Source organism: Tubulanus polymorphus, chromosome 5 (genome assembly GCF_964204645.1).
Source record: "Tubulanus polymorphus chromosome 5, tnTubPoly1.2, whole genome shotgun sequence".
NCBI classification, from domain to species: Eukaryota; Metazoa; Nemertea; class Palaeonemertea; order Tubulaniformes; family Tubulanidae; genus Tubulanus; species Tubulanus polymorphus.
Genome location: NC_134029.1, coordinates 23,299,600 through 23,309,571, shown reverse-complemented (window position 1 = coordinate 23,309,571; position 9,972 = coordinate 23,299,600).

Sequence of the window (9,972 nt, the reverse complement as noted above, 5' to 3'; positions counted from 1 at the left end):
GCATCTAAATCATCTCATTCTGCGGCAAACTTTTGTCAAATTTTTCAAGATAAGTCCCGTTGCCGTCTATCGCCGCGGTATACGAGCTTTCGGTTTTAACGATTAATCAACGCAGATTTGTCTTTGGAAATGGCGTTGGTCGTGGCGGTAATGTCGACCAGTTGTCCTGAATCTAAATCGCCTCATTAGGTCATTGAAATTGTGTCTTGTGTAAAATATCTCGCAATCGGAAGAAACCCGCGCAGTTGCAATCGCAGCATAGAAACATAGAACACGAGGCCGATATCTTTTTAGGGAATTGTCGACTCAGTCACGTGCTTAGTCAATTTAATTATACGTTTAGTGAAATTGGCAGTAATTTGCACGGTGTTTAACCGGGTTAACACGGCATCTCGGCGGTCCGCAGGCAAACTGTCGCAATCATTATTAAGACCGATAATTCCCGAACCTTGTCGCCAAACTGGCTATTTTATAAGGTCATCAAGCCACAAAGAGCTGTAACCTCAAAATGGCGGATATGACCGTCTATTCGGTATCGACGTTCCACAAGGAGTGAGACTTTCTACCCCGATAAAGGCTTGGAATCGGAGTAAGGAAGTGAATAGACGATTCTGTCCACAGAGTCACTGTTTGTCCTCTGAACTATCGTCATTGGAACCGATATCTTCGTATTGATTTAATAGATAATTACGGCAGTGACTGGTAATTGGACAACAGTAACTGACCCCTGGTCACCTTGGCTTGATGAATGCTGGTAATATAGCCAGCCGCCTGTCATTTTGATGGAGATAATGATCTCTTGTTTAGATGAGCGACAAATTGATGTGGGATCGGATCTTTTTCGGTGATCATCTATCGTGATCGGACCGTCACATCTAATTACGTTGATCACCACCGATTGATACAAACTACCCAATGAACCGAAACTGAAACTTTATCGAAGAGAACAGGTCTCGATAACTTCCTGAAAACTTAGTGTTCCAGTCGCCGAGGTGTCGTGCGTACAATGAGCTCAAATTACATTCAAAAACCTCCACGTCTTTCGTTTGACCGGCAGTTTTGAGCTCGATCGATTTTTTCGTATAGAACAGAAAAATTCTTTAGAAAAATGAAAAATTAATAAGGAATTTTTGGTCGCATAAAGAACCTAATCCCCAAGTGCTTCGACACTGTATCCGACTGCTATATTGCGTATAACCATCGAATGCAATTTTACATTATTAATTCCAAAAAAAAAACACAATAACAAATGCTTTTAAGTTCTGGCTCTTCACTTCATTTCTGACAATACGCAGTGACAGTTAATTCGATTGTCATCTCAAATTAATATTATTCGGAAAATTGATACGCCTGCATTAACGATGACACTTCAAACCCTGTATATAGACCTACACTGCATAACTCATGTATGAAAACAATAACCTGTGCACAATGACTCTTTTATGATGTTTAAGTTTACATAACGCAAAGCATCAGCAACTATCTTTCATGCCCATCCCGGAAACTGTTGGTCACTCCTTAAAACACTGCGTAGGATGGCTCCTGTCATCTCCTGTCGGAGCCGAAACCGTATAGACAAGTAAGAAAAGCGGACCGAAGCTGGCTTTAAACGTCTTAACCGGTGACAAGGGTAAGTATTATAAGGGTATTATACCGTGGTCATCTCTTGTCATGTTCGATTTGCAGATGACACAAGGATTTACTGTCTTTGTCACCTGTTAGTCGATACGGATTTAACCGCACTGAGCAAAGACGACAATTCCCCGTGGATTAATTGCACTTATCCGAACTGACGGCTTGAGAGTTTTACTGCCGGTCAATGGGTTTTGTGGTGGACAGTCATCAGGAGACTTGATGTTATACGAGGCCCAATCCACGAGCCAGAGTAAGAGAGAGAGAGAGAGAGGCAGGCGATGAGTTTGAATGAGCTAACTTACCGGGCAACGAGTTGGCAAAAAAAGCAAAAAAGATTAATTTAAACATATCGCGGAAACCTATTGAATAACTAAGAGAAATCAAATCAAATGAACTAAAAAAAAATGTATTGAACTAATTATTACTCAAATCCTCAGCGATGTGTAACCCCGGAAAGCAGGGGTTCGAAAACTTACCTGACCTGAAAAAAGAGAGGACCCAAAACGTCCGGCCAAACGCGTTACAACCAATTGATACAAACTGCCCAATGAACGGAAACGCAAACTTAATGGAAGAGAACAGAGAGAACAGGTATCGATCACTTCCTGATAACTTCTTGCTTTCTGTTCAGGTTACTCGTGACGTCATACCGGGAAGAGTGAACTGGGAAGTGTAGACATTAATATTGTGAATACTACGTATTTTCGACGCGGTCAAAATGCGTTTTTTTTTAGAATTATTTCACATGTGACGCACGAAAACAGTTGATCAATTGAAAAACCTGTGCACTGTTATAATAGAAAGGATGATATAAAAAGATGACATCATTTTATGTTCAACAGTGTGATCGATTAAATCAACAAGCTCGAGATCAAAGATCAATGACCACCGTTCAACCAATCCTTTCAGTAATGTTCCGTTGAATTTATCAAGCTTAGATAACCATCACCAAAATGGCCGTTTCCCATATGAGGATCTTTAATTTCACTACCGGTAACAAATGCGTAATTTGATTGGGTCGCTAACATTTGACAGACCCCATTAGGGGAATCTGACGCGGCCATTTTTATTGCCGGCTTCACGTCGCAAAGCGCTACTCGAAATTCCATCATCGAGACGGATCCCGCAAATCAAAGCACGCGGCGGCCGTGATTTGTGTATACATACGCGCACGAATATAATTTCCCCTTCAAAGACATGATTTTCAAAATGGCAATTACCGTAATGCGCATAAGTTATATATCATCAACGCTGGATGGATTATATTGACAGTGGGATTTCGTGGGTACCCCTAGCGCGCGCCAAACGGCCACAAATCAAGCGTAAGTCGCCGTCCCAAACGTCTGCCACGCCGGGCAATATTCATGTGTCATCTAAACTGTTATGGTATCGAGGGATTTCTCGTGCACAATAAGTTCGGCATTTATGATTATCATTTTTACATTTTTGTCAATCGACGGCTGACACTGGCGGCAATTTAATTGAAAAATGTCTCCAGAAGATTTGCGTTCGCGGCACGGAGTGTGACGAAAGCGATGCGCGCATTTGAATCGATGAAATGCCATCAAAAAAACGTTATCAACGATATCAGCAAATACAATGTACAATTGAAGACATCGACTCGAAAATTATTTTGATAAATCGGACAACTTTCAAACGGAATTTCATTTTTTTTTCAAATTTCATTAGTATTTAAATGCAGTTTAGCAACATCGATTATGGAATGTTGAGCCATTTTATTCGTTTTGAGAAGTCGTGGCTGTAGCCATAACAAAGGAAACAGGCGGACTATTCCAATAGCCAGGGGACCTTTTAGCATTAATTCGAAGCAAAGCGAAGTCATCTGCCAACATAAATCAAGGTATGAAACTATCAGCAGTCAAACATTTCATCTTTTGCTTGGCTGCTTACATAAATCGAAGTAAGACGGAACCTGTTGTGTTTGTTCTTGTCACTGAGGTAAATTTAGCCGAATTGATCCCCGCTTAACGCGATTAACAGATGTAGTTAACGAAGGTATCGTAACTCTGTAACTGCATCGGTAGCAGCAGCAGCATCAGCAGCAGCATCACAGAGCCATCCCCCTCTCTTCTGTACCAACCAATGATGACTCATCAATACCAACCCATAAATGGCTCCATAAATGACAAAACTGTTGCATGTAGCAGCATCGTTTGTCAGCTGCTATTCACCACAGCTGCAAGAGGAAATACTCTAAGACAAAGCCATCCAAACTTTATGTATCACGTGTATTAGTTACCAATAATTACTTGAATTTGGTATGATGATTTGCCTAGAGACCACGACGACGTATTAAACGCGGAAAAAGAATTCGCCACGCACAACATCAAGGAAATGTGTGATCTTTAAAGTAGAAATAAGATGAAAGCTGACTAAACAGGTGTGTTTATTAATCAGAATTATCCAACTTCAAAAACCCTCACAAACACCGAGCAATGGAACAGAAACCGTTTTGGAAAAAGTGACACCAGCGCGTACCGAGTCAACCATATTTCAAACGATTTTGTTGTTATAATCTGTATTACGCCCAATATGTTCGTTAGATCATTATTTTCTAACGTGTCCAGCCAGCAGGGCATTCTGTCATTTTGCGCGATATGCAGGAAACGTTCTCACCTCAGGACATGTTGACTCAGTATGTATTGGTCTTGTCATAAACCAAACGCCACCGAAGACCCGCAAACTCATGCCGCATACCAATCACCGATGCCTGGGGACTTGCATCGGTATTTTGTCACATGTAATCGCCTATGAAGCTGACATTGTGAAGCAGTTTGTGTCGTCTTGTGGCAACTTGTTGCATTTACAAGAACAATTCTCGCACAGGACATTGAATATTGAGATCATCTCACACAATCAAACCGTGAAATCCTACTCCCGCGCGGACTCAAATGCTAATCATGATTACTTTTACGTCGATGAATGTAAAATATTAATTGGGTTGAAAGCGATTCGAGTCGGTTTCTATATGGTGTAAACGAAGTATTTTTTTATATAATGTTTGCGATTGTCGGAAATGATAAAATTATTTGTAATACGGAAATACCGACATTTCTAACAGCGCTCATAGCGGCTCATAAAATCTGATGAAATTAGAGTAAGAACAAGGCATCGGAAAGCATCCTGATGGATGAGACATTTATTGACATTAGAGGGATGTCTTGTGTAGATGCGATAATCTCAATGTTTATCACGAAAGCATCATCGTTATTGTTTATACGGCAAAAGCATTCGAGAGATTTCGCGAGCTAGATAAGTTTTGTCTCCATTCAGAATTATGTGGGTGACATACCTACCTTATTTCAATATGAAATCATACCTGAATACTGGTATTTTTGTAACACGAGCTTAGTGAATCTGCAACCCAACGGCAAAGCAACGCGAAACAGAAAGTCTTCAGCAGACAACAGCGCCATTGCGCAATTTGTGGTTTATTAATCGGTAACGATACTCTGTTATGAGCTGCCATGACAAATTAGATATAGGGAAAGACCTTCGAACTTCAGATTTAACATAATCATCTCTAAATGGAGTTCTTTATTTTGAAAATACGTAAAAAGTTACAGGTTATTCACCAGCCGATGAAGACAATGAAATCAACACGACTGAAGCATATTTCTACAAGACCTTGGAAATGTAAATGGCTGAGATGCGTATCTGCGTGTAATATTTCGAAGACGAAAATAGTTGACGGTTTGACAGTGTTGAAGATGTTTACAAATCATATATACGTGTGCATTAGGCACAACTGTCTTCAAGATCAGCGAGGATATAAAGAGATAAGAACAACTGACGTCGGTTTTTAAACCCAACTGAGCTCTGTGGTTGCAGCGGCGGCAGCGGCGGCGGCGATTACATACATATATATACACGAGCTACTTGCACCATGTGACTGGTATTTGATCGCTGAAACTTAGGTATAAGACATCCGGTGTATGTATTCTACCATCGCCGCCAGTGTTGGTACCGTACCCACTGATGAGCCAGCTGTCCTGGGTGTTACAGCGAGTTATATATAGCCCCGGCTTGTGAAACATATGGAAGTTGTAAAGGTGTGTTAGTTAAGCCGGAGATATCTGCGGCTCTTGTGAGAGGTAATTCTGCTGATTTCTCGGCGAGCACCCGTTCACAACGAGGTCTATATCGAGTCAATCGTCTCTCAAGCACATCATCATCATCATCATCATCATCATCATCATCATCATCATCAACGTAAAGCTATACATGATCAACACGATGATGAATGATACCAACATACTTTTATGATTTCAGCCGCGCTCACAGGCATCAATGGCGTGGCATTTTATAAGCGCCACACCAGCGCGGAGGATGATGATAGACGTTGAAGTTTGTGACTCATATTCAGTGAAGCAGCCACAGGTGCTTGAAGAATGCCAACTCGAAGAAGCCGCGGGGACCGAAATTCCTTGAAAAAGTAGTCACTTCATTCGAAAACGAAAGCGAAAGCAATGGACAAAAATGTTTCTGAACTCGTTGAGCACCTTCTACAAACACCGTATGGTCACATTTGCTCCAATAATAGTTTAAATATAATCGGTTTGGTGTTGCCACAAAACCAAACCCTCACTCATCATACTTACTATAAGTAACGGTGGCGAAGAAATGTTTGTCACGTTACTGTTTTAACGGCACCTAAACGGTCGTCTGCTCCACTAGCAGAACACCGGTAACATGCGTACAATGTCATAAGGGGTTAACATTATTCATTATTTCAATAAAGACCCCCTGAAATAGGATTTCGTACCTCGGGGACGTAACGGAATTTCATCGATTTCTACCGCTGTTGTGGCGCGAGTGTTCTCTCTCCAGTTATTTTTAGATAGCCAGGTTCGAATCACTTCATAAAATACAAAAACTACATCTCTGTCGGTGCCTCACTTGGACACATCGCTGATAAACAGAAGACATCAAAACCTGATAATCTAACCAAGAATAACATTATCTTTAGGCGAACAGCTGGCTTTATAGGTTGAATTACTTGTTTCTCCAACGTGTTCACAGTCATAATTTTCCTCCTGATCGCTTCTCTCCCCTCATGGTTAACACACGCAGCATCCCCCGGAACCTGAACAACCTGATCTGTGCAATAATTCTGTACACAGCTGAATAAAACACTTTTACACACATTAAGTCTCATTTACAACACGATGAAATTTAAAAAAAAAATATTCAAACTTAAACAGCAAACTGTCTGAGCGATGATTTGAATCGATGAAACGAGTTGACAACGACTCGTTTGACCCACCAGCCTTAATTTGAGGATACGCATTCAGACGCCACACTGGAAAATAGCCGAACATTTATTATTGAGAAATTATTTCGCAAAAAACATCCATCACTTTCGATCCGGGAAATATTTACGTGTGATTTGACACAGAGCGCGGGTTATTGTGTCTCCAGAGGAATGCTGTCCTTATTCATCCCTCGCGAAGTGAAACTATGTCAAGACAATAGGTTCCGACGTCGACATTTGTGCAGATATTGCAAATATGACATTCCTAGCATGACGGATGCCGGCATGTGTCGTCATTTTCAACATGCCACAGCAACCGTCACAGATGGTAACACCGAATAGAACTGCGAAACTGCTAAACTACCGACGTGTCAAATGAAATGCACCGCAGTTGACTGTCTGCTGCTATATACATTCAGGAATGTCACCGTCATCAACGCATTCTTGTCGTGACCCAACTGCTTCAGAAATGATAACACAGTATGATAACTTATAACCGTCAGTGTCTATATATCGGTTATGGTTGTAAGAATGGCCCCGTCTTAAATGGATTTAGACAAACCTGGGGAAACTCCTTAACCTGCTAACTATTACTTCAGTATAACAAGAGGAAAAGAACGACTTGTATTTAGTAAGTCGTGTTCACTAGGAGGTTGTTCTCAAAATGCTGGGATTTTAGAAGGACTGCAATCATTTTCTTCTGTAAGACTATGGATGCCAAACACAAACTTCCAAATCTAATCGAAATGAAGCGTAATTTTGGTGTAAGCACACATTAATCCATTAATACCTTACAAACTAGAGGGGGCTGCAGATCTGTGAACAGCGGTGACTCATTTTCAGGGGGAGTTGATGTAAAAATGACAGGGGTGGCCGCCCTTTTAAACAAATAATTATGAAATTCGACCGACCGTCAAACTATTACTTCGATTTCCGAGTTACAAATCAAACTCCTTGTATCGTTCTCGGCAGGTGTTGTGGATTTGTGGACACCAAATCAAAATCAATCAATCAATCAAATTAATAAGAGGGATAATCCCTATATCCAGATTAAAACCTCCGATGGAGAACATGCAGTGGACTGCGTTCACATCTGGACAAACACGTTTAGCGGCAGAAGTTGATTATGAACACACTGGACACTTGGTTAAATGGACTGAGAAAAGGAAGAGTCGATATCTATTAATCAACAGCAGCCGTCTGCTGCAAGTCACAAATCACAATCAACATCAACGACCATCAACTCGATTCGCCTCGAATGACAGGCCATTAGCTCTTTTTTCATCCCATCGATTACCTACGAGTGTACATACTTTCGACAATTGATTCTCGGCGCTGTGCTTATCGGTGGCTAATAATTGCCCGGCGTGATGCTGTGTCACCTGTCATTGACAGCTATCTGAATCGCCGAGGCTAACAATCGGCAATAAACACCGACCCGAGATGCAACGACCCGGCGTCGTCTTGATAAATGTCTGCGCCGTTTTGCCGTTTTTTTGATTGAATCGCCAGCGATTTCTCTCAAAGCGGAATAAATCGTACCGAATGTAATCACGACTGATGAATAAATCTGTGTCGTTTGTCTCAAGTCGTTCAGACGATCAACAGCCTCCGATAAACGGCCGGACAATAGGACAGACGGCAATCCGGTATTTGTTTCGAATGTCGAGAGGAAATTAAACGCGTCATAAAAAACCGAAAAACCATCCCGCAAGAAACATCAAATAAGAACAACGAGACAGCCACCTGAATGTCCATCACCGCCTGCTGACATGTTGACACATATTAAGTACAGTTGGATGCAAATTCGGGGCTTCATTTCCATAAGACTATCGGGCAAATGAAATGATTTTGTCTTATCGACTTTCACCACATCGCGGTGACTGTGTTAAGACTCGACTCGCTCAACTTCGGACACTTTTCTGAGAGTTATTTCTTCCAATAAAGCAACGTACGTACAGCGAAAAGGAGATAAAGATTCGTTTCTTTGGTCGTATACCAAACCGGGTTTAGGGGGGATTTAGCTGGGGGAAAGTTCAAATATTTTTCGTACAACAGTTTAAATCATAAGACTAAATCTATAATCGCTGCAATTCTACAATGTGTTTTCACAGGTACGAGAAACAATATCTGATACATAGATAATTCTAACATCACAGTTTAAATCTAATCACTGAATCTACGAGGATTGACAAACCATATCTAATACATTCAAAAATAATTTCAATGTTTAATTTCATATACTTACCATGAACTACCCAGCCATGCTTGCAGCCGTCACAAGTGCGTAAGTAAGACTTGCCCGGGGTGTAACAGTCACACGTACAGCTTGGTAAAGTACAGCGTATCGCCTGTAAGAACAATAAATACGGATACTTGAAGATATTGCCGTAATTTGACAATCCGTAATTTTGTCTGCGACTGAAATCTCTGTAGTAGAACCGGTCCAAATCACCACCGTACATCCTGTCATTATACCGATACATTTTTTTCGGTCGCAAGTTTTCTTAAAAAGTCTCGCACGCTAAACCTGAGACTGCATCGTATTTCGGTTTAACTACTTTTCCGAAGTTTTCGACAATTTCGGATACAAAATTCTTCGCCAAAAATGATTTGTCTAAAAGCTTTAGTCGATCCAGGTCGGCGTAAAAGCGTTAAATTCTAAACAAACGTTTTTGCACGCACGGGAATAAACAAGACAGCGCGTTACAAGCATCACAATTCCGGTGTAACAATGAATGAGAGGTTCGAAGCCCGAATGACATGTATCGATGAACCAAACAATTATACAAGCATCCTCAGCACCACCAATGATATATGCTAATTTCCCAATACAGACAATTTATTCATGGTCCATAAAAACTTGGCGTACACAGGCTTAAGTATCTGCAACCAGCCAAACTTTTTGATTTACGAATATCACATTGAAAAATCAGATGAAAAACCGATGATACCCGGTATATAAGTAAGTTTGTGAAGATCAAGTTACGTCGAAATCTGTACATGTGTGAAGAAATACCGTGTCCCTTAGTTCGGATCTCTTCACTCAGTGCAGAAACTGA